Source organism: Cherax quadricarinatus, chromosome 22, assembly GCF_038502225.1.
Source record: "Cherax quadricarinatus isolate ZL_2023a chromosome 22, ASM3850222v1, whole genome shotgun sequence".
Classification (NCBI taxonomy): Eukaryota; Metazoa; Arthropoda; class Malacostraca; order Decapoda; family Parastacidae; genus Cherax; species Cherax quadricarinatus.
The window spans coordinates 23,395,574-23,422,436 of NC_091313.1; the positions used below are offsets into that span (position 1 = coordinate 23,395,574).

General features: G+C 41.4%; 1 protein-coding gene across 1 annotated transcript in view; it reads right to left on the minus strand.

Annotated features, from left to right (window-relative positions):
* LOC138853088 (uncharacterized) overlaps positions 1–26,863 on the minus strand; it is a 165,064-nt gene that overhangs the window by 69,646 nt on the left and 68,555 nt on the right. Inside the window, exon 2 of the mRNA XM_070087690.1 lies at positions 24,831–25,285. The gene's annotated coding sequence lies outside the window, so the exon portion shown is untranslated. The remainder of the gene's footprint in view (positions 1–24,830; positions 25,286–26,863) is intronic.

The following is a 26,863-nucleotide window of genomic DNA, read 5'->3' on the forward strand; positions in this document are numbered from 1 at the left end:
AATTTACTCATTCCTGGCCCTCCCTCTCGCTCTTCTGTTTTTATTCCTCAACCTTTCTTTATTCTCTATTTGTTACTCTACTTTCTTCTCCCTCCTTTTCTTTCAACTATAAGACTATACACGTATTTGTCTTCCTTTCTAAGCTGGCTTGAAATTCTTGGTTGATCTCACACATTCCAACAAAGAAATCTCATTCCCCTTTATAAACTTTTCTACCTACATCTTTCTGTTGCCTTTTCCACTTCCTTCTTCCTTCAGACTCACTTCCTGCCAGGATGCAGTGATGGCCTCGTTCTAGTCTGATTACGTGTTTACAAACAAAGCGCCAATGATTTTATTCTCTTTGGATATGGGTTGATCGGGTAAGTTTCGTAGTGAGAAATAGTATGGTGATACCCGCAAGATGTGGAAAAAGAGATTTAAATACATTTCAGGACATTTATTAAAAAGAAAACGTTTCGCCACGAGGGGTTTCTTCAGTCTGAAGAAGTCGCTCGTGGTGAAACGTTTCCCTTAATAAACATCCTACACTCTACACAAATGTCTTTTTCCACTAGTTTCGTAATGTTATATATTCAGTTATTACTAAAATTCTACAGGAACATATAGATGCTGCGCAGTGGGACTGGGAGACAGTCTGATTTGATCGTAGGAAGGAGAAGAGCGATGATTCAATTCCTTGGCTCAAGGTTCTTTCATATGAAGTTAAGACACAAGTGCAACATCTGGGTATCTTTATTGTAGACGTTTCGCCTTCCAGTGGCTTTATCAATACAAATTCCAGGACATAACTTGAAGACAGTAGGACTATGTACAGAAGGTGAGGCAATCAGTCCCTCAACCTTGGAGTAGGTGCGAAGAGCACCGTAGTCGTGGAGATTCTGAAGCAGAAGCAAGGAGCCTGGCGCTTATATACTAACGTCAGGTGTAGCAGACGAGGGCATAGTCACTGGTAGGCGGGATTCCCCAGTGGAAGTACGTCCTTCCCAAAGAGATACATCACTGCACCCATCTTTAGGAAACAGTCACCGATATATAGTTCGTAAAGTCAGGGAAAGTTTATTCTTTTAATAATTCAAATTCTTCATGGCTTCACTGCACCTTTGTATAAAAAGAACTTTCCACTTCTCCCCCTATTACAGTAAATCGTCAGGATGTGTTATTGTTTCTTGTCAGTGCTTTTGTTTTAGTTTCTGTAATTCCTATTGTATCTAGGTTGTTTTACTTTATTCTTTCAGTTGATTCATGTGCATTTTTGCTGATACTGTTTTTACTGATGAACAAGACACATGTGCAACGCTTGGGTATTTTCATTGCCGATATGTTTCGCCTGCACAAAAGGTTTCTTCAGTGGAGTATAATGCGAAACGTTGAGGCAATAGAGATAGCCAGGTATTGCACATGTCTCTCATCCATTAACTCGTCGCTATTGTACATCATCAATAATATAACACATTTATTTATATACTATATAGGATTTTGAGACTGCAGGTGGAAAGGGAAATAGGTTTGCAAGCTGAAGGCTAGATTATTGTTAGTGGTGGGTGTTTGTCTCTTTCTTTCTGTCTCTGTCTCTGTCTGTCTCTTTCTCTCTGCCTCTGTCTCTCCCTGTCTTCATCTATCTCATACATCATAGTCACATACCAAAGCACTACAACACCGATGACTAAAGGAGCACAAGCCTGAGCACCGTCCTCTTAACTAAACAGGTGCAATCAAAACCACCACAAGAGTCTCTTTACGCGTCAAAGGTCAGGAAAAATTTGAAGTCTCCTCCACCTGAAGACAGGAAAGATTTCAAAAGCTCCCACAGCCCTGCAGCTGTGTGTATCCGAACATCCTATAATCGGATCAGCGGGAATGTTACTTGCAGGAATCCGCCTTTGTCGGGTGAAGACGCTGACGAAGGCGCTGTTGAAGATATCCTTGGCAGGATGCGAGCGTGGATCCTGAAGCAACTGATGCTGATGATTCCAATAATTGTAATTTTTGTGATGATAATTTGGATGCTGACAAAATGCTGGTGCTGGAATAGTTTGTTTATCGTTATTACTATGTCTATTAACTATCAAAAAAACACAATACCGTGACCGCAACAATACACAAATAACCCGCACATAGGAGAGGGGAGCTTACGACGACGTTTCGGTCTGAAGTGGACCATTAACTAGTGACTAGTAAATGGTCCAAGTCGGACCGAAACGTCGTCCTAAGTTTCATTCTCCTATGCGAGGATTATTTGTGGTTTATTCCAGTCATGGTATTGTGCCGTTTTATTTCTTGTTGCAAAGGCTAGCAAGACTGTCTTTTGGATTTGACTCATTTGGCCTAAATCAATGGTCTAGCAGATTATAGAGAACACGTTACAAACCCAGGAGGAAAAATAAACGATAATAAAATTAAGAAATTATACTTCCCGCGTCTATTGCACATATATAACTTAGGTCCACCTGAACGATGACGCCAGTTGCATTGATAATCACAACAATACTAGGCGTAGTCTGGGCATAATTCAATAAAAAGACAGCTAAATAAATATATATATCTAACCACTCAATAAGCAAAATAGTCAGAGGACGCCATCAAGCAGCAGGAAAAGATGGCATTCACTTTCTTGTCATGTTGACGAGACACGAAATACCAAGCAAGAGTCTTAAATAAAAATGAAAGAGCATACACTCGTAACTCTTTCTCTTTGTCTCTCTCTCTCTTTCTCCCCTTCCTCAAAATTACACTAAACTCCATTCTGCATATTAAACAGCGTGCGTGGGATATATATATATATATATATATATATATATATATATATATATATATATATATATATATATATATATATATATATATATATATATATATATATATATATATATATATATATATTCCCATGTACGGTAGTCCAGTAGTTTACTGGACTTTACAACAATCTGTGTATGAATATCAATCATGCATTTTGAGTGTGTTAGGTAAACACAATCAGCCACTACTCTGATTGGTTGGTTTACTGGGTATAAAGCCTATCGACTACACGAGGGTCATTAAAAGTAAAAGTCACCTGTACACCATCAGTCAAGAGTGCTTTCATGTCCTTTATATATTTTAAGGTATGCTCTAAGTCAGGGGTTCCCAACCTGGGGGTGGCAGACTGCATTTCAGGGGGTCAGGCAAAGAGTCTTAATGAAAAGCACAATTCCGTTATTTTACCAAAAACTTTTCTAACTGCTCAATTTATATTTGCATTTTATACACTGAATTAAAAGATTTTTTTTTTTAGTTTAAGTTTTTCACCCGCAGTACTGTACTTGCTTCAGCTTGTGATTGAAAAATTAGAAAATTGATTTTTTGATTTTCAAATGTGATATTACTTGCGTAGAGGGTGCAATATTAATCAAACATTTCCTAGGGGTGTGGCAACCTCTGCTCTAAGTCAACATATACATATACTGATACATATGCTCCTCTTCGTATATACTCTGGTGTTCTCAGTGTATATATCATGAGATATTCGTCAGAATATTTGCAGTGTGTTGCTGCAACCTGGTAAAGCGTCATGCAGATCGGGTAGCCCGCTGTGCTAGTGCACTAATTATTTAATTTAAAAATTACATCAAAGCCGAACAGGTAATGGCAGAAAGGGAAGGATTATAAAAGTAGAATGATTGAGAATATGATAATTATTGATAGGTGAGGGTGACACTAATGATATCCAAATTCACTGAAAAAAAGAGTATTAAGATTAATGGGAAATAAATGACTCAAATTTCGAAAACTATTAAAAAGCCGGAATGTGCTTAAAACACATTAGACACGAGGAACGCAAATGAAATACGTAACTACAATTTTATGACTGTACTCAGGGTTACACACACACTCAGAGGTGACAAGGGTAATATATCCCGGGAACTGACAAGGAGGATCTTACATCATTCTCCTTTTCCCTTAGCGATCTTCTCGAGGCCTCGGCAATAAAATTGTGTTTCTGTAAAATAAGTATGCAGAGCAAGGCTTTGTTTGGACAACTCTTCACTTTGAGTTAAAGGTTGTCTCAGTAACGTTCTTCTTGGAACGTTTTCCAAACACGGCATGTTGTGCATACTCGTGTCTCTGTAAACAGGAAGGAATGCTGAACAAGGGTTCTGTAGCGGCCACACAGTGTGTCCAGATGTGTGAATTCTTTTGTTGAGAAGTTAAAACGGATCTTCTTGCAGCCGGGGCCATTACTTCTTATCTCCTCTGCCCTCCAGTCAAAACATGTCTCGAATTTCAATTAACTTTTCCTGCGCATTTAAGATAGGTGGAGCCATAGTGCTAGTGTTGTCTTCAGCAACCGATGATGGTAGTGGTGTTGGTGCTACTGGTGCTAATGATGCTAGTAGTGCTGATACAACTGGTGATGGTGGTGGTGGTGGTGCTACTGGTGCTGATGATGCTAGTAATGCTGATACAATTAGTGATGGTGGTGGTGCTACTGGTGCTGATGATGCTAGTAGTGCTGATACAATTAGTGATGGTGGTGGTGCTACTGGTGCTGATGATGCTAGTAGTGCTGATACAATTAGTGATGGTGGTGGTGCTACTGGTGCTGATGATGCTAGTAGTGCTGATACAATTAGTGATGGTGGTGGTGCTACTGGTCCTGATGATACTAGTAGTGCTGATACAATTAGTGATGGTGGTGGTGCTACTGGTCCTGATGATACTAGTAGTGCTGATACAATTAGTGATGGTGGTGGTGCTACTGGTGCTGATGATACTAGTAGTGCTGATACAATTAGTGATGGTGGTGGTGCTACTGGTGCTGATGATGCTAGTAGTGCTGATACAACTGGTGGAGGTGGTGGTGCTGCTGGTGCTGATGATGCTAGTAGTGCTGATACAATTAGTGATGGTGGTGGTGCTGCTGGTGCTGATGATGCTAGTAGTGCTGATACAACTAGTGATTGTGGTGGTGCTGCTGGTGCTGATGATGCTAGTAGTGCTGATACAACTAGTGATTGTGGTGCTGATGATGCTAGTAGTTCTGATACAACTGGTGGTAGTGGTGCTGCTGCTGGTGCTGATGATGCTAGTAGTGCTGATACAACTAGTGATTGTGGTGGTGTTGGAGCTAGTGTTACTGTTGCTAGTGTTACTGTTGCTAGTGTTACTGTTGCTAGTGCTACTGTTGCTTGTGCTACTGTTGCTTGTGCTACTGTTGCTTGTGCTACTGTTGCTTGTGCTACTGTTGCTTGTGCTACTGTTGCTTGTGCTACTGTTGCTTGTGCTACTGTCGTTTGTGCTACTGTTCCTTGTGCTACTGTTGCTTGTGCTACTGTTGCTTGTGCTACTGTTGCTTGTGCTACTGTTGCTTGTGCTACTGTTGCTTGTGCTACTGTTGCTTGTGTTACTGTTGCTTGTGTTACTGTTGCTTGTGCTACTGTTGCTTGTGCTACTGTTGCTTGTGCTTGTGCTACTGTTGCTTGTGCTACTGTTGCTTGTGCTACTGTTGCTTGTGCTACTGTTGCTTGTGCTACTGTTGCTTGTGCTACTGTTGCTACTGTTGCTTGTGCTACTGTTGCTTGTGCTACTGTTGCTTGTGTTACTGTTGCTTGTGCTACTGTTGCTTGTGCTACTGTTGCTTGTGCTACTGTTGCTTGTGCTACTGTTGCTTGTGCTACTGTTGCTTGTGCTACTGTTGCTTGTGCTACTGTTGCTTGTGCTACTGTTGCTTGTGCTACTGTTGCTTGTGCTACTGTTGCTTGTGCTACTGTTGCTTGTGTTACTGTTGCTTGTGCTACTGTTGCTTGTGCTTGTGCTACTGTTGCTTGTGCTACTGTTGCTTGTGCTACTGTTGCTTGTGCTACTGTTGCTTGTGCTACTGTTGCTTGTGCTACTGTTGCTAGTGCTACTGTTGCTTGTGCTACTGTTGCTTGTGCTACTGTTGCTTGTGCTACTGGTGTTGGTACACTCTACGTGCAAGACTATTATATAAATTTATAAACTTTATCTGTGGCAATAACTTTATATAGACGATATATATGATAAAATAGCTTTGTGCTTCGAAATTTTACCTTAATTATCTGTATCATTCACTGAGTGACTTAGATGAGAACGTCTTTTTATCTATTAAATCACACTATAACTAAATAATGAATTCATGAACCCGTTTCCTTCCTAACCTAGCCTAACCTAACCTAGCCTAACCTAACCTAGCCTAACCTAACCTAGCCTAACCTAGCCTAACCTAACCTAGCCTAACCTAACCTAGCCTAACCTAACCTAGCCTAACCTAACCTAGCCTAACCTAACCTAGCCTAACCTAACCTAACTTAACCTAACCTAACCTAACCTAACCTAACCTAACCTAACCTAACCTAACTTAACCTAACCTAACCTAACCTAACCTAACCTAACTTAACCTAACCTAACCTAATCTAACCTAACCTAACCTAACCTAACCTAACTTAACCTAACCTAACCTAACCTAACCTAACCTAACCTAACCTAACCTAACCTAACCTAACCTAACCTAACCTAACCTAACCTAACCTAACCTAACTTAACCTAACCTAACTTAACCTAACCTAACCTAACCTAACCTAACTTAACCTAACCTAACTTAACCTAACCTAACCTAATCTAACCTAACCTAACCTAACCTAACCTAACTTAACCTAACCTAACCTAACCTAACCTAACCTAACCTAACCTAACCTAACTTAACCTAACCTAACCTAACCTAACCTAACTTAACCTAACCTAACCTAACCTAACCTAACCTAACCTAACCTAACCTAACTTAACCTAACCTAACCTAACCTAGCCTAACCTAACCTAGCCTAACCTAACCTAGCCTAACCTAACCTAACTTAACCTAACCTAACCTAACCTAACCTAACCTAACCTAACCTAACCTAACCTAACCTAACCTAACCTAACCTAACCTAACCTAACTTAACCTAACCTAACCTAATCGAACCTAACCTAACCTAACCTAACCTAACTTAACCTAACCTAACCTAACCTAACCTAACCTAACCTAACCTAACTTAACCTAACCTAACCTAACCTAACCTAACCTAACCTAACCTAACCTAACTTAACCTAACCTAACCTAACCTAACCTAACCTAACCTAACCTAACCTAACCTAACCTAACTTAACCTAACCTAACCTAACCTAACCTAACCTAACCTAACTTAACCTACACACTAACGTATACAGAGAATCCGGCTAGATGAAGAACATCGGTAAACCAACGGTATGCGTAAAATCGCGTTATTTTTTTATCAAACACTGTCTCAGCCGCATAAAAACACACGTAAGAGGACAGGCTGCAGTAAAGAAACTTATTTATCACTCTTGGAGGGGAAATAAAGTAGACTACAGTGTAACAAACTCTTGCAAAATTTCTTCTTATAATAATCCCAAAGGCAAAATATCTCTCAGATTTACTGCGCTTTAACACGAGCAAGGCATAGGCTGCAGGACCACCTAAATCACGGACCAGCCTTCAATTATGGGTGAAAATATGTCTTCTCGTGCTCATGTTAATATGGAGTCTCGGGGTGTTTAGAGCACCTCTGCAGTCTCTTATTCCCTGATGTATAACCCCTACCACCGTTGGAGCTGCAGTGACAACACCGCTGTGGCATAGTTTAGTGAGGTGCAGGGCAGTTTGAGACTATGTGTCTCAACCATAGTGATTTAGTCTGGAAATGGAACAGCGACTTGATGGACGGTTCAGGACACATTGAAACGTGGTTGTCAAGAAGAGAAGACCAGGTGAATGTTGTTACAGCCCTTGCCAAGCTATTCAGGGCTACTTATCTTGCAATCCCTCAGAAAGAATTTGATGACTTCGTTGATCACTCGGCGTTGTCTAAACTTCCGAATCTAGACGTCGTGTTCTGAGGATCATCAAAACCTCCAAACATGGCAAATGTCGGGACGTTTCTACCAGCACCGCCATTACAGATTTAACCGGCAAGAATGTCACAAGTCCAATTAAAGCCATGTGAAGGATGCGTGGCAAAGACAGGTTGAAACACAAATATCATTGTAAATGAACACAAATAAGCATGCTAATAATTATTAATTCCTGTTAACATTTCCTGAGCTATTCACACTAGTCATGACCACCTGAAGAGGTGGAATGATACTTAATTTATCCTCTACGAAGAGGATTTAAATAAACGCTGTTGTTTAGAATCTGCAGTCAAGCGTCTCGGCAATACAGTTGTACACATCATGGAGTGCTTCAATGTCTCCAGTGTTTTACCATTCATTAAGCATCATTTGGACCCTCCTATACTAGAACTGACCTTCACGCTATTATATATTTTTGGTACTTTGATGTTTCTGTACTGGACTCATGAAGCCTCTGGTGGGCGAAACGTTTCCTTAATAAAGTTACTTCACGTTGCATAAGTATCTCTTGTATACATGTGTCGATATTATCTTCCTCGTTTATAACGAATAGGCTGTTAAATACAGTTGGAAGTAAAGACTCAGATGAGTCACAGAGATGTTAGGAAGTACTTCAGCAGTCACAGAGTTATCAGGAAGTAAAATAATCTGAAAAGTGATGTAGTGGAGGCAGGAGTCGTACATAGCTTTAAGAAGAGGTATGATAAAGCTCATGGAGCAGGGAGAGAGCGACCTGGTAGCAACCAGTGAAGAGGCGGCGACAGGAGCTAAGAATCGACCCCTACAACCACAAAGAGGCGATTACACACACACACACACACACACACACACACACACACACACACACATACACACACACACACACACACACACACACACACACACACACACACACACACACACACACACACACACACACACACACACACACACACACACAACTATTCTCAGAACCATACAACCTATCACACCATCCCAACACACACTACAATCCATACCCACAGCCTCCACCCAACACCGAGCTATAGAATCCCACAGTATGCCACCAGGTCTCCCACCCTCACAGGCCCCCCAAACCACAGTGTTGGAAAGGAAACTGAAGGTATGGTACACAAACGCTGATGGAATAAAAAATAAGTGGGAGGAGTGGCATGAAAGAGTCAAAGAAGCATCACCGGACATCATAGCTCTCACAGAAACCAAGCTTACAGGTATGATAACAGATGCCATCTTTCCAACGGGATACCAAATCCTGAGGAAAGACAGAGGGAACAGGGGGGGTGGAGGAGTGGCGTTGCTGATCAAAAATCGCTGGAATTTTGATGAGCTGGAGAGAGGAGACAGCGGAGAAGAAAGTGATTACATAGCGGGAACACTTCACTCTGGAGGTCCCAAGGTGGTAATAGCAGTGATGTATAACCCACCACAGAACAGCAGGAGGCCAAGGCAAGAGTACGACGAGAGCAATAGAGCGATGGTTGACACACTGGCTAGAGTGGCCAGAAGAGCTCATGCATGCAGGGCAAAGCTCCTGATCATGGGTGACTTTAACCACAAGGAGATCGATTGGGAGAACTTGGACCCACATGGGGGCCAAGATACATGGAGGGCTAAGATGATGGAGGTGGTACTGGAAAACTTCATGTGCCAACACGTAAGGGACACTACAAGAGAGAGAGGAGAGGATGAACCAGCAAGGCTGGACTTAGTATTCACCTTGAGTAGTGCAGATATCGAGGACATCACATATGAAAGACCCCTTGGGGCCAGTGACCATGTGGTTTTAAGCTTCGAATACACAGTAGAGCTACAAGTGGAGGGAGAAGCAGGAAGGCCAGGACGAATGAAGCCAAACTACAAGAAAGGGGACTACACAGGAATGAGGAACTACCTGAACGGGGTTCAGTGGGACAGAGAACTGGCAGGGAAGCCAGTTAATGAGATGATGGAATATGTAGCAACAAAATGCAAGGAGGCTGAGGAGAGGTTTGTACCCAAGGGTAACAGGAATAATGAAAAAGCCAGGATGAGCCCATGGTTTACCCAAAGGTGCAGGGAGGCAAAAACCAAGTGTGCTAGGGAATGGAAGAAATATAGAAGGCAAAGGACCCAGGAGAATAAGGAGAACAGTCGTAGAGCCAGAAACGAATATGCACAGATAAGAAGGGAGGCCCAAAGACAATATGAAAATGACATAGCAGCAAAAGCCAAATCTGACCCGAAACTGTTGTACAGCCACATCAGAAGGAAAACAACAGTCAAGGACCAGGTAATCAGGCTAAGGAAGGAAGGAGGAGAGACAACAAGAAATGACCGTGAAGTATGTGAAGAACTCAACAAGAGATTCAAAGAAGTGTTCACAGAGGAGACAGAAGGGACTCCAGAAAGACGGAGAGGTGGGGCACACCACCAAGTGCTGGACACAGTGCACACAACCGAGGAAGAAGTGAAGAGGCTTCTGAGTGAGCTAGATACCTCAAAGGCAATGGGGCCAGATAACATCTCCCCATGGGTATTGAGAGAGGGAGCAGAGGCGCTATGTGTACCCCTAACAACAATATTCAATACATCTATCAAAACAGGGAGATTGCCTGAGGCATGGAAGACAGCAAATGTAGTCCCAATCTTTAAAAAAGGAGACAGACATGAAGCATTAAACTACAGACCAGTGTCACTGACATGTATAGTATGCAAAATCATGGAGAAGATTATCAGGAGAAGAGTGGTGGAACACCTAGAAAGGAACGATCTCATCAACAGCAGCCAACATGGTTTCAGGGACGGGAAATCCTGTGTCACAAACCTACTGGAGTTCTATGACATGGTGACAGCAGTAAGACAAGAGAGAGAGGGGTGGGTGGATTGCATTTTCTTGGACACAGTTCCACACAAGAGATTGGTGCAAAAACTGGAGGACATAGCAGGGATAACAGGGAAGGCACTACAATGGATCAGGGAATACTTGTCAGGAAGACAGCAGCGAGTCATGGTACATGGCGAGGTGTCAGAGTGGACACCTGTGACCAGCGGGGTCCCGCAGGGGTCAGTCCTAGGACCAGTGCTGTTTCTGGTATTTGTGAACGACATGACGGAAGGAATAGACTCTGAGGTGTCCCTGTTTGCAGATGACGTGAAGTTGATGAGAAGAATTCACTCCATCGAAGACCAGGCAGAACTACAAAGGGATCTGGACAGGCTGCAGACCTGGTCCAGCAATTGGCTCCTGGAGTTCAATCCTACCAAATGCAAAGTCATGAAGATTGGGGAAGGGCAAAGAAGGCCGCAGACGGAGTACAGTCTAGGGGGTCAGAGACTACAAACCTCACTCAAGGAAAAAGATCTTGGGGTGAGTATAACACCAGGCACATCTTCTGAAGCGCACATCAACCAAATAACTGCTGCAGCATATGGGCGCCTAGCAAACCTCAGAACAGCATTCCGACATCTTAATAAGGAATCATTCAGGACCCTGTACACCGTGTATGTTAGGCCCATATTGGAGTATGCGGCACCAGTTTGGAACCCACACCTAGCCAAGTACGTGAAGAAACTAGAGAAAGTGCAAAGGTTTACAACAAGACTAGTCCCAGAGCTAAGAGGTATGTCCTACGAGGAGAGGTTAAGGGAAATCAACCTGACGACACTGGAGGACAGGAGAGATAGGGGGGACCTGATAACGACATACAAAATACTGAGAGGAATTGACAAGGTGGACAAAGACAGGATGTTCCAGAGATTGGACACAGTAACAAGGGGACACAGTTGGAAGCTGAAGACACAGATGAATCACAGGGATGTTATGAAGTATTTCTTCAGCCACAGAGTAGTCAGTAAGTGGAATAGTTTGGGAAGCGATGTAGTGGAGGCAGGATCCATACATAGCTTTAAGCAGAGGTATGATAAAGCTCACGGCTCAGGGAGAGTGACCTAGTAGCGATCAGTGAAGAGGCGGGGCCAGGAGCTCGGACTCGACCCCCGCAACCTCAACTAGGTGAGTACAACTAGGTGAGTACACACACACACACACACACACACACACACACACACACAGCAGCCCGTTACCATAAAGAAAGAATCGCATGTTGCAAGATGACCTTGAATTATAGCAGTGAGTACAATATATCAGCTTAGTCTACCCTTCCCTCCCCCCCTCCACTCCCCTTCCTTCCCCTCCCCTCCTCCTCTCCCTTCTCCTCCCCTCCCCTCCCCTCCCTATCCATCCAATCCCCTACCTTCATTGTAGTCTATCCTCCCCTCAAATACCTCCACCACCCATCCAGTCCACTACCCACCTCCACCCATCTCTCTTCCACATCTCTCCCCTCAGCTCACTTCATCCATTCCCTCCTCCACCTTTCCCCTCCTTTGATCCCCTTCCTCCCCTCCCACCAACCCTCTCCTCCCCTCGCCTCCTCCAACAGGGACTCCAAACTACCTCAATCCTTCAGCTGCATAATTACACTTTCTCCTTGTATTTCGTGGTGGTTTAAGTTGCTGCTAAGACTAATAGCATGTACTTCTTTAGTGTTAAATGCTTGTGTGTTTGTCGTATATTTGTTGTGTTCCGAGTGTACCTGTGTGCTTGTTGTGTATTTGTTGTCTTTTGCGTACTCGTTATGTATTTGCTGTGAATGTTTGTTAAGTATTTGTTGTTTATCTGTTAAGTACTTGTTTACTGTATATCGCGTACCTGTCGAGAATTTGTTGTGACTTTGGCCGACTGTGTGTTGTGTACTTGTCGTGTATTTGTTGCAAACATACACACAAACACACAGGAGCCAGGAGCTGGCTAGTGCAGTGTTGTTATTGATCAATACCACTCGTCCGTGGTCACAATAATATAAAATACTGCTCGTTGAACTAGTACACCAAACAGGGACTAGAATGAAATTAGCCTAGAGTCATCCACGCCATCGTGTGTCCTTGAGTAAAGAGTACCACATTCAGTTTAGTGGATAAGGGCGTCATGTGTTTTCGCCCACCATGAGGCAGGCCAAAACAGCATGGGTTCGAGTCCTTGGCTAGTGCGGTGTTGTTATTGATCAATATGACTCGTCCGTGGTCACAATAATATATATATATATATATATATATATATATATATATATATATATATATATATATATATATATATTTGTGTGTGTGTGTGTGTGTGTGTGTGTGTGTGTGTGTGTGTGTGTGTGTGTGTGTGTGTGTGTGTGTGTGCTTGTGTGTATGTAGAGGAATCTAGAGAGGATGTGAAGCCGCCAGTAGTCAATATACTCATTCGTTCAGTGAGGTGTTCTCAAGGCTGTTGGGGGTGAGGGAGTGAGGGGAAACGAGGGGGCTTAGGGGAAGTGCCGAGGTGAGGGGAAGTGAGGGGTAAAGGGGAAAGAGAGGCGAGGGGCGACACGTCAAGATGTCATTATTTTAGTGGTGTGGATCAATAGACCTACAGGTGATGGTGGTGCAGGTGTGGCCCAGGTGAAGGTGGTGCAGGTGTGGCCCAGGTGAAGGTGGTGCAGGTGTGGCCCAGGTGAAGGTGGTGCAGGTGTGGCCCAGGTGAAGGTGGTGCAGGTGTGGCCCAGGTGAAGGTGGTGCAGGTGTGGCCCAGGTGAAGGTAGTGTAGGTGTGGCCCAAGCGAAGGTGGTGCAGATGTGGCCCAGGTGTAAGTGGCGTCACCTGGACTAACTATGCTGCTACATAGAGCCAAGAAATGTCACATAGCTCCAAAGACTGTTACATAGAATCAAGGACTGTCACATGAAGGCAAGAACTGCCACACACAGCCAAGGACTGCGACTTTAGCATTTATTAGTGGACACTACCATCACAGCATCAGGGAAAGGGACAGTGTCACTGACGAATTTTACAACAACAACAACTATAACGACAATAATAATAATAATAATAATAATAATAATAATAATAATAATAATAATAATAATAATAATAATAATAATAATAATAATAATAAGAAGAAGAAGAAGAAGAAGAAGAAGAACAACAACAACAACAACAAGAACAAGAACAAGAAAAATAATAAGAAAAACAAGAAAAATAATATTAATAATAACATCAATAACAACAACAACAATAATAACAACTAAACGACACAACATCTGTAATTATAGTAATGATAAATACATTCATTAGAAGGCGCTAAAACCGTATGGGGGAGGGGGGGTCATACAGAACTAATCACGTTTGGTTAAAGAAAAGGAAAGGCTTTTACTGTATACATCAAGATCCCTTTATCAACAACACACAAGCACACTTCGAAGGGATCCCTTCACGTCTTGCAATTCATCCCAACTATTACTTCTCTATTTCTGAAAGACTTTATTAATGTCAACTCAGTTGTTTTCGGTAACTTGAAATCATTGTCTTCTGGTTAATTGGGCTTAAAGCCTCTCCTTCTTAAAGAATCATTAGGTCAGTCTTGCATAGCTGTTCAAGAAAACTACACAAATAACCCGCACATGCCAGAGAGAAGCTTATGACGACCATTTACAAGAGACTTGTAAATGGTCCAAGTCGGACCGAAAGGTCGTAATGAGATTCTCCTTTGTGCGGATTTGTGTATTGTTCCACTCACAGCGTTGTGCCTTTTAGTTCGTCAACAATACTATAATCCAGGGAATAGAGATCAAAATAAACTCATGACATATATACACTGAGAGATACACACCTTTCTCCTCACTCTTGGCATATATACAATAAGAGATACACACCGATCCCTGTAATAATTCTTGGCATATATACACTGAGAAATACACACCTCTCTCTCTGTATATATCCTGATGAATTGTCTCTTAGTTGGTTAATGGGGTTTAAAGGCCATCGACTAGACGAGGGTCTTTTGGCTGCACGTAACCTTTTAACCACCAAAAAGAATACTTTAATCCTTACTTTAAGGTATGAAAATAAACTCTTAGCACATATATACGCTGAGAAAAATACACCTCTTATATATATATATATATATATATATATATATATATATATATATATATATATATATATATATATATATATATATATATAATATATATATATATACATGTGTGTGTGTGTGTGTGTATATATTATTATTATTATTATTAACACACTGGCCGATTCCCACCAAGGCAGGGTGACCGGAAAAAGAAAAACTTTCACCATCATTCACTCCATCACTGTCTTGCCAGAAGGGTGATTTACACTACAGTTTTTAAACTGCAACATTAACACCCCTCCTTCAGAGTGCAGGCACTGTACTTCCCATCTCCAGGACTCAAGTCCGGCCTGCCGGTTTCCCTGAATCCCTTCATAAATGTTACTTTGCTCACACTCCAACAGCACGTCCAGTATTAAAAACCATTTGTCTCCATTCACTCCTATCAAACACGCTCACGCATGCCCGCTGGAAGTCCAAGCCCCTCGCACACAAAACCTCCTTTACCCCCTCCCTCCAACCTTTCCTAGGCCGACCCCTACCCCGCCTTCCTTCCACTACAGACTGATACACTCTTGAAGTCATTCTGTTTCGCTCCAATTTCTCTACATGTCCGAACCGCCTCAACAACCCTTCCTCAGCCCTCTGGACAACAGTTTTGGCAATCCCGCACCTCCTCTTAACTTCCAAACTTCGAATTCTCTGCATTATATTCATACCACACATTGCCCTCAGACATGACATCTCCACTGCCTCCAGCCTTCTCCTCGCTGCAACATTCATCACCCATGCTTCACACCCATACAGGAGAGTTGGTAAAACTATACTCTCATACATTCCCCTCTTTGCCTCCAAGGACAAAGTTCTTTGTCTCCACAGACCCCTAAGTGCACCGCTCACCCTTTCCCCTCATCAATTCTATGATTCACCTCATCTTTCATAGACCCATCCGCTGACACGTCCACTCCCAAATATCTGAATACATTCACCTCCTCCATACTCTCTCCCTCCAATCTGATATCCAATCTTTCATCACCTAATCTTTTTGTTATCCTCATAACCTTACTCCTTCCTGTATTCACTTTCAATTTTCTTCTTTTACACACACTATATATAATATATATATACATGTATATATATTTATATGCCTGTGTGTATGTGTGTGTGTTGTGTGTATATATATCTTGTGCCGAATAGGTAAAACTTGCGATTTTGTCTAAAATAGCAACGCTTTCTTGCCGAATAAGGCAAGCGAAAATTTGAGTATGCAATAATTTCGCAAAAATCATTCGGAACCTAACGAAAAAAAAATACATTTCATTGCGTTTGTTTATTATTAAATTATTGCAAACTTATCTAAAATATATTTAGCTGGAGCAGGCTAAATTAAATTGCGCTTGTTATAACAAGGTTCTGCAACATTCCCTGCTACTGATGATGTGATGACTTCAACATAAAAGGCCTAGAGGACAAGTCATTGCAAACAAGGAGAGACTCTTCTATTCAAGATTGATGGACTGAACACATCGACTCAAGGTTGAGGGACTGATTACCTCATTCTCCTCCTGTTCTTCAAGTTTCTCCTACGAATGGACTGATGAAGCCACTGTGTGGCGAAACGTTTCCTCAATAAAGATACTCAAGAGTTGCACATGTGTCTAATTTATCAACATGTCGGTTCTCTGAACCATTCATCTACTAGAGACTCTTCCTGCTACAGTTATTTAGTAACCTTCCCTAGTGGTTTTACCAGCATTACTTTGAAAACTTATGTTGTTACCACAGTCATTTTTTCCTTCCTGTCTTCAAAACGAAGGAAGTTTCCCTGCTTTCAAACTTTCTTCATGATTCATATTTCGTAACTCTGGAATCTATTTCCCTGCATAGCTTTAAACTTTTTTAATATCACACTCTGGTGAAAAGTTGCAAAATATTAGTCTAAAATATGATTTTAAAGCCATTTTTACCCATACATTCAAAAAATGATCTGGAATTTGGCAGGATTTTGTGAGAGTCAGCACTGGAACAGCACTGTCTTCTCTATGTCATTCTTCTTTATTTGCCTCTACATCATTCTTCTTTATTTACGTCTATATCATTCTTTGTTATTTACTTTTATATATTTTCTTTGTTATTTACGCCTATATAAGTTTTTGAGATTTACATCTATATCATTCTTTATATATATATATATATATATATATATATATATATATATATATATATATATATATATATATATATATATATATATATATATATATTTATATATATATATATATATATATATATATATATATATATATATATATATATATATATATATATATATATATGCAATAAGATCACAGTAAACAGGTGATTTCAGAATATGCAAAACAACCACTCTGAAAGAATAGAGAAATTCCAAGCGCTTTCGTGACTACTCACATTATCAAAGAACTATGAAAGTAAAGCATCCAATGAAGGTATATAAGGGGTCTGGCCAACACTTCACTATCAGATCCCACAACGGTTAAACACCTGACGCGCGCCGGCCCAACTGGACAGGTCCTTCGCACAACCCACCAACAAACTATTCTGCCCAAGAAAATTTTAAAAATTATTTTTTGTCCAGTGTATTATTAAATTCTTCCCAAATTCTATTAATTATAAATGGATCTAATTTATATAAACCAAAGGAAATATTCATATTATTGTCAAAACTGCTTTTTATGAAACAAGATTCAATTATATTCCTGTCGACCATGGACTTGCTTGATACTACTTTCTTAACTTTTTGAAAATCAATTGGATGGTTAAAATCTCTTACATGAATAAATAGAGCATTGGAATCTTGTCCAGTTCTAATGCTATATTTATGTTGTTTTAATCTTAGTTCGAGATTTTTACCAGTTTGACCGTAATAAACTTTATCGCAATTTTTACAAGGAATCTTATAGACACATCCATCAGCATTTTGGGAGGAATTCTTTATCAAAAGTTTTTTACTGTATCAAGATTTTTGAATACAACTTTAATATTAAAAGCCTTAAGAAGAGAGGGCATATCAACCAAGTTATCATGGTAAGGGAGAACCAACTTATTTTTAGTTGAATAAGGCTGGTTGTCCCTTTTTGGATTGTAAAAAGTATTTCCAGCAACTTTAAAAGATTTATCAATTACATTTCTTGGGTATTTTAAATCATTACCTATTTCATAAATTTTGGATATTTCCTCATCTACGAACTCAGGACTACAAATTCGTAAAGCTCTCAAAAACATTGATGAGAAAACAGACAGTTTGATTCTATCTTGATGCGAAGAATAATAGTGGACATAGGAACAGTTATTTGTAGGTTTTCTGTAAATTTTAAATTTGAATTAGCGCTCCCCCTGATTAATGTAAAATAACAAAAAATAAATTCTTTGAATGAAAGCTAAAATGTGGGGAATTCCAGTCTATTATGGGGAATTCCAGTTTGCTATGGGGAATTCCAGTTTGTTGTGGGGAATTTCAGTCTGTTATGGGGAATTCCAGTCTATTATGGAAATTCCAGTCTTATGGGAATTCCAGTCTATTATGGGAATTCCAATCTATTATGGGAATTCCAGTCTATTATGGGGAATTTCAGTCTATTATGCGAAATTCCAGCTCACTCTACTATGGAAAATTCCATGTCAATCTATTACAGAAAATTCCATGTCAGTCTGTTATGAGAAATTCCATGTTAGCCTCTTCAATTATATCAACATCCTTCACTCTATCTGTGTTTTAGAGATTCAGATCCTTTACAGTCAAAATATTTTTGTAAACGCACTCTGAGATTTACTGCTCCATACATCACACATTCTTTTCTGAAGTTCAGTCCTTTAATCTTTACATTTTCTCTTCTATATTTAGTTTGTGTTTTGCAAACTTGGATGGAAGGTTTGGTTGTACCTTATGCTCTGGTCCACTATATCTTTTTCTAAGTTTGTTTATTCCACTCTTGTAATATTTGTATATATATTTCTAGATGTTTTTGAATCTCTGGAAAGGTTTCTGATTGGCCCGTTATTTCTGTTGATTCGAAGTCACTTTTTTTCGTTTTTCAAAGCTCTCCAACACCTTCCAGTAAACTATTCTTGATTTTTTTTAGATTTTTTTTAAGAATAAACCGTTTGATTCCATTTTCATATGTTACAGAATGACAGAACTTTATAAGTTATTTATAGCTGTCCCATGTACTATTTTTCCCATTTAGTTTCTCTAAAGTGCTCTATTGACAAAGTAAATTTTTAATTTCTGATAATCCAGTCGTTCCTGTTGATGTGTTTCTGTTTCATATCTAAAGTCATATGTACACTAAAGTACATGTGACTGCCAGCAGAACATTATCAATCTATGCAAGTGTATTTAGATTTCTTCCTTTCTTCTAGTACATACTTAGTCTGGTACTGACTCTGGGTAGTCTTATTTTACTCTCGTTGCCTCATTTATATGCTAATTCATATAAAAGGTCATTTATATTTAGAAATTCTGATCATTTATTTACATTTGAAGCCTGGTAAAGTGTTAAATTTATTTATTTGTGCTTAAACTCTCCAATTACGATATTTTTTCTTTCATTTCAGGGTCACTCTTCATCAGTAATTCCCTGAAGATATTTTTGTAATCCTTGGTATGAATCTCTCTCTCTCTCTCTCTCTCTCTCTCTCTCTCTCTCTCTCTCTCTCTCTCTCTCTCTCTCTCTCTCTCAGGTATTATTACGTTAACTGTTATAAGTTTTTATCTCTATTATGGATTTTTATCACTAAAATATCTATATTATCTGGGTTTTAGATTCAGATTTTCGCAGCATGTGCTGTTTGTTTTACCCCTTCAAGCACTGTCACTTCTTCAACTGTACTCACCTATTTGTACTCACCTATTTGTGGTTGCAGGGGTCGAGTCACAGCTCCTGGCCCCGCCTCTTCACTGATCGCTACTAGGTCACTCTCCCTGAGCCGTGAGCTTTATCATACCTCTGCTTAAAGCTATGTATGGATCCTGCCTCCACTACATCGCTTCCCAAACTATTCCACTTACTGACTACTCTGTGGCTGAAGAAATACTTCCTAACATCCCTGTGATTCATCTGTGTCTTCAGCTTCCAACTGTGTCCCCTTGTTACTGTGTCCAATCTCGGGAACATCCTGTCTTTGTCCACCTTATCAATTCCTCTCAGTATTTTGTATGTCGTTATCATGTCCCCCCTCTCTCTCCTGTCCTCCAGTGTCATCAGGTTGATTTCCCTTAACCTCTCCTCGTAGGACATACCTCTTAGCTCTGGGACTAGTCTTGATGCAAACCTTTGCACTTTCTCTAGTTTCTTTACGTGCTTGGCTAGGTGTGGGTTCCAAACTGGTGCCGCATACTCCAATATGGGCCTAACGTACACGGTGTACAGGGTCCTGAATGATTCCTTATTAAGATGTCGGAATGCTGTTCTGAGGTTTGCTAGGTGCCCATATGCTGCAGCAGTTATTTGGTTGATGTGCGCTTCAGGAGATGTGCCTGGTGTTATACTCACCCCAAGATCTTTTTCCTTGAGTGAGGTTTGTAGTCTCTGGCCCCCTAGACTGTACTCCGTCTGCGGTCTTCTTTGCCCTTCCCCAATCTTCATGACTTTGCACTTGGTGGGATTCAACTCCAGGAGCCAATTGCTGGACCAGGTCTGCAGCCTGTCCAGATCCCTTTGTAGTTCTGCCTGGTCTTCGATCGAGTGAATTCTTCTCATCAACTTCACGTCATCTGCAAACAGGGACACCTCAGAGTCTATTCCTTCCGTCATGTCGTTCACAAATACCAGAAACAGCACTGGTCCTAGGACTGACCCCTGTGGGACCCCCCTGGTCACAGGTGCCCACATTGACACCTCGCCACGTACCAAGACTCGCTGCTGTCTTCCTGACAAGTATTCCCTGATCCATTGCAGTGCCTTCCCTGTTATCCCTGCTTGGTCCTCCAGTTTTTGCACCAATCTCTTGTGTGGAACTGTGTCAAACGCCTTCTTGCAGTCCAAGAAAATGCAATCCACCTACCCCTCTCTCTCTTGTCTTACTGCTGTCACCATGTCATAGAACTAGAGTAGGTTTGTGACACAGGATTTCCCGTCCCTGAAACCATGTTGGCTGCTGTTGATGAGATCGTTCCTTTCTAGGTGTTCCACCACTCTTCTCCTGATAATCTTCTCCATGATTTTGCACACTATACATGTCAGTGACACTGGTCTGTAGTTTAATGCTTCATGTCTGTCTCCTTTTTTAAAGATTGGGACTACATTTGCTGTCTTCCATGCCTCAGGCAATCTCCCTGTTTCGATAGATGTATTGAATATTGTTGTTAGGGGTACACATAGCGCCTCTGCTCCCTCTCTCAATACCCATGGGGAGATGTTATCTGGCCCCATTGCCTTTGAGGTATCTAGCTCACTCAGAAGCCTCTTCACTTCTTCCTCGGTTGTGTGCACTGTGTCCAGCACATGGTGGTGTGCCCCACCTCTCCGTCTTTCTGGAGCTCCTTCTGTCTCCTCTGTGAACACTTCTTTGAATCTCTTGTTGAGTTCCTCACATACTTCACGGTCATTACTTGTTGTCTCTCCTCCTTCCTTCCTTAGCCTGATTACCTGGTCCTTGACGGTTGTTTTCCTCCTGATGTGGCTGTACAACAGTTTCGGGTCAGATTTGGCTTTCGCTGCTATGTCGTTTTCATATTGTCTTTGGGCCTCCCTTCTTATCTGTGCATATTCGTTTCTGGCTCTACGACTGCTCTCCTTATTCTCCTGGCTCCTTTGCCTTCTATATTTCTTCCATTCCCTAGCACACTTTGTTTTTGCCTCCCTGCACCTTTGGGTAAACCATGGGCTCATCCTGGCTTTTTCATTATTCCTGTTACCCTTGGGTACAAACCTTTCCTCAGCCTCCTTGCATTTTGTTGCTACATATTCCATCATCTCATTAACTGGCTTCCCTGCCAGTTCTCTGTCCCACTGAACCCCGTTCAGGAAGTTCCTCATTCCTGTGTAGTCCCCTTTCTTGTAGTTTGACTTCATTCGTCCTGGCCTTCCTGCTTCTCCCTCTACTTGTAGCTCTACTGTGTATTCGAAGCTTAAAACCACATGGTCACTGGCCCCAAGGGGTCTTTCATATGTGATGTCCTCGATATCTGCACCACTCAAGGTGAATACTAAGTCCAGCTTTGCTGGTTCATCATCTCCTCTCTCTCTTGTAGTGTCCCCTACGTGTTGGCACATGAAGTTTTCCAGTACCACCTCCATCATCTTAGCCCTCCATGTATCTTGGCCCCCATGTGGGTCCAAGCTATCCCAATCGATCTCCTTGTGGTTAAAGTCACCCATGATCAGGAGCTTTGCCCTGCATGCATGAGCTCTTCTGGCCACTCTAGCCAGTGTGTCAACCATCGCTCTATTGCTCTCGTCGTACTCTTGCCTTGGCCTCCTGCTGTTCTGTGGTGGGTTATACATCACTGCTATTACCACCTTGGGACCTCCAGAGTGAAGCGTTCCCGCTATGTAATCACTTTCTTCTCCGCTGTCTCCTCTCTCCAGCTCATCAAAATTCCAGCGATTTTTGATCAGCAATGCCACTCCTCCACCCCCCTGTTCCCTCTGTCTTTCCTCAGGATTTGGTATCCCGTTGGAAAGATGGCATCTGTTATCATACCTGTAAGCTTGGTTTCTGTGAGAGCTATGATGTCCGGTGCTTCTTTGACTTTTTCATGCCACTCCTCCCACTTATTTGTTATTCCATCAGCGTTTGTGTACCATACCTTCAGTTTCCTTTCCAACACTGTGGTTTGGGGGGCCTGTGAGGGTGGGAGACCTGGTGGCATACTGTGGGATTCAATAGCTCGGTATTGGGTGGAGGCTGTGGGTATGGATTGTAGTGTGTGTTGGGATGGTCTGATAGGTTGTATGGTTCTGAGAATAGTTGTGTGTGTGCTTGCCCTTGCTGTTCTGTTCTGCTCTGACTGACCTCTGCTGGTTCCATCCTTGTCTCTTTTCCTAGCTCCTTTCGCTTTTTTGTCCTCTCCCTCAGCTGCTGTCGTTCTGATTTTGTTCTGTCTCTGTCTAGGAACACCCTCTTGTACTCTTCCGAGTATTTCAATCGTGGTTTCTCTTGGAGGATCCTGTTCCGCACTGTTTCCGTCCTGAGAATCAGCTTGATTGGTCGGTTTCTCCCCTTCGAGTATCCCCCTATTCTCTGAAAATTTACAATCTCGTCCATCTCTTCACCTATTTCCGTGATGATTTTCTCAATCTCCTTTCTTTCTTCCTGCTACCTTTCAGTGTGTGTCCTTTCCTCTCTCTCCTGAAGCCCTTGAATAAACACTGATTTTGCCCTTTCCTCCTCCCATTGCCTCACCCTCTGTGACTCTGGATCCTGCCTGTATGTGGTCAGTTTCTCCCTTGATTTTTCCAGTGGCTCTTGATAGCATGGTTGTGCCTCAGCATTCGACCTATCACCCTCTCCATCTGCAACCAGCTGTTCTTCCCTTTCACTCCTTGGTCCTCCTTGGCAGGCTGATATGACCTTAGCATAATTCATAATTCCTTCCTTCCTGTTCGGCCTCGCAGCTTCATATGCTGTGTCTTCTCTGGTCACTGCCCCTGTAACTCGCTTCAGCCTATTTATCTCAACTTCTAGGACCCTTATCTTGGCTACTGCAGTTTCGACTTGTGCCTCCCAATTCTTTGTCTCCTTCTCCAACCTCTTTTCCAATTTCACAGAGAGCTCTTTCTCCATTTTTTCAGAAAGCTCTCCTAATTTTCTCTCCCACTCTTGTTCCATCCTTTTCCACTGCTCCTCCATCCACTCCTCCCTACCAGAACCATTCTCATCTGGTCCTTGGTTCCTGCGAGTCCCCACCATTTTTTTTTGTGAGAGAAGAGAGAAGGGAAAGGTAGAAGTGTGTGTGTGTGTGTGTGTGTGTGTGTGTGTGTGTGTGTGTGTGTGTGTGTGTGTGTGTGTGTGTGTGTGTGTGTGTGTGTGTGTGTGTGTGTGTGTGTGTGTGTGTGTGTGTGTGTGTGTGTGTGTGTGTGTGTGTGTGTGTGTGTGTGTGTGTGTATGTGTGTGTGCGTGTGTGTGTGTGTGTGTGTGTGTGTGTGTGTGTGTGTGTGTGTGTGTGTGTGTGTGTGTGTGTGTGTGTGTGTGTGTGTGTGTGTGTGTGTGTGTGTGTGTGTGTGTGTGTGTGTGTGTGTGTGTGTGTGTGTGTGTGTGTGTGTGTGTGAGTGTGTGTAAGTGGGTGGATGAGCAAGTGTATATATCAACCTGAGCAAAGTTAATTTAATATTTCCCTCTTATCTACATATTGTAGTTTAAGTTTATATATCCAGATTATTAATGTTTGCGGAGCAACAGCTTCAGACAATAATATGAAGAAAATAATTTAATGCATTCTCGGTTTTGTACCAGCAGACTGCATTCACTTCTCTGCTCTCTGAAGATACATCTTTTTTTTATATAAACAGTATTTAACTCTAAATTTTAACACACTGAGCCCGTATTTCAATCAGCCTGGACAGATATCTGTTGACGTGGATATAAAGATGTACTGAAGACAGTATAGATGAAACGAAACAGGATAAAGCTCCAAAGATGGATTTGTCACAATACAATTTTGCTCTTGTGTCTTTTCTTGAATGTATATTCCTCTAATCAGCTTTTTAACTATTTTTTTTTCCAAATTCAGAAGATATCTTAAACCTAATTGTGTTAAACTTTAGTCCCAAATTTTATTACAAACTGAGGTTAAGGCAGATAAATGTGAAATTTATAATTTAGATTGATTAAAGCATGTGTGTGTTGGCAGTAACCTGGAACTAAGTCCACATTATCTTCCGTTTTACAACACAATAAAATCTTTCCCTCCCATTCTCTACGAATTTCTCTCTCGTCTCGTATTCCTGTATTACTCTGTATCTCAGTAGTTTTATTTTAAAAGCAATATCAGACGATAAATGATGGAAGTCTCAACACTTACATGAACAGCAGCTGTGGTTGTACGGATGAGTCTTGGTGCAGTACGGTAAGCTGGTTCATCCATAAAGTTGTATTCACTCCCAGACGACAGAGGAAACCTGAAGTGTAACTTTGACGACAGCGTCCAGGGCGACCCATGACTTCCTCACCCACTTGCAGTCCCCACCTGGATCCGTAGTTCACTTATAACGCTCTGTCAACCTCTCTTCCATTTTTCTTCTGCCTCCACCACCTTGTAAGCTGAATGACCCAGGCTGGTTTAGGCTCTACTTGTAAAGTACATTCACTTGACGTGTCCTTCAACACTCACGAACGCAACCTTGTGTCTCTGTGCTGTTAAAAGTTGTCTTTCTTTACGCTCGACTTCCACGAATCTGAATTCTATATATCGCAAAAACGTCACTCAGTTGTTGGTTTCTGCTGCCCGAGTCTGGTCTTGAAGCCATTCTCGTGCTCCTGCAAAGTAAGAATTTGCAATTTATTACCAACAAGCAACTTATGCTTTCACTTTTATTCTCCCATATGTATGTTTATTATGTGAATGTTTGAATTATAAACAAAACAATAAATGCATAATAATGAAAGAGCAAACATTCATTTATGCACTACTTTTCACTCCATTAAAAATATCCAAAATAAGAGTCAAAATATCATGGCTGGAACAATAATTCACAAATAACCCACACTTAAGAGAGGAAACATTAGTCGACCTTATGGTGCAAGCTGGGCCATTATCAAGTCACAACTCTGATTTCATAATGGTCCAGGATTGACCCGAACGTCGTCAAACGTTTCCTAACCTAATTGTGGATTATTTCTGTATTTTTTCCCAGAACAGACTGATGTAGTGGCCAGGCTAAGGCTAGGTTAAAAGTACCTCTGACAGCTTGGCATATACATAGATAATGATCACACTGCACTTACATTATGTGGTCAGCCTGATGCTCATTATCTCTAACACTAAGTTCTTGATCGTCCATGTATTGAGGAATATAGAGATATAGAGTATAGAGTATAATAACTTATGTGATATGTCAAGATATCTACTTAAGAAAAGTAAGATACCAGACATTACAGCAAATATCCTTAATTAACGTGCAGCAGGTGAAGCATAAATTATAAATATACATGTATATCTAGATGGAATTAACCCTGTTTTAGGGCCTTGTTCCCAGGCTTTTGTGTATCCGTATCCTCTTGCGCTACCGTGCACAGGATGCCTATGTGGGACAAAATAAACTAGCTGCATCGGCGGCAAAATCTAAATCCAAACTTGCTTCTTAGACCTCACGAAAAGTTGTACAAGGCTTGTATGCATTGTTTACTTTTTATGTTATGAAGAGCTCAATAAACATTGACTTTTAGGTCGTTACGAGACACGCAAACGGCATATATAGAGCGTCATAGGACCAGAATAGCAGCTGGTCTCTAATTTTTTCCAATTATATGTATAAGTTCGCAGAAGCTATCAACTGGTTACGACGCCATTGTGTTTAGTTCCGCTTTGCTACGGTGTCAGTAACTAGGTCATAGAAAGAAACTGGATATTACGGAGTGCGTGGGTGAAGGTGGTAGATTACTGGTACAGGAAGGTGGTAATGGTGGATGAATGGGTGTATGGGTGGTGGATCAGCGCTTTTATCACGACCAAGGTGAAGATAGTATAACAAAAGCTTCTCTCCCCACCCTCCATTATCTATGACCACTCTGTTGGATGACAATACGGTTAATGAAATTACCACGAAGTACTGAAACGCTTGCATGCGTGTATGATTAAAATGGGGGAAGTAGGCTTAACACTGCTACTACTACTACTACTGCTACTACTGCTACTACTAATGCTACTACTGCTACTACCACCACCACCACCACTACTACTACTACTACTACTGCTGATGGCACTATTACTACAACAACTACTACTACTTCTACTGCTACTACCACTAATACTACTACTACTACTACTACTACTATTACTACTGCTACTACCACTACTATTACTACTACTACTACTACTACTACTACTGCTGCTGC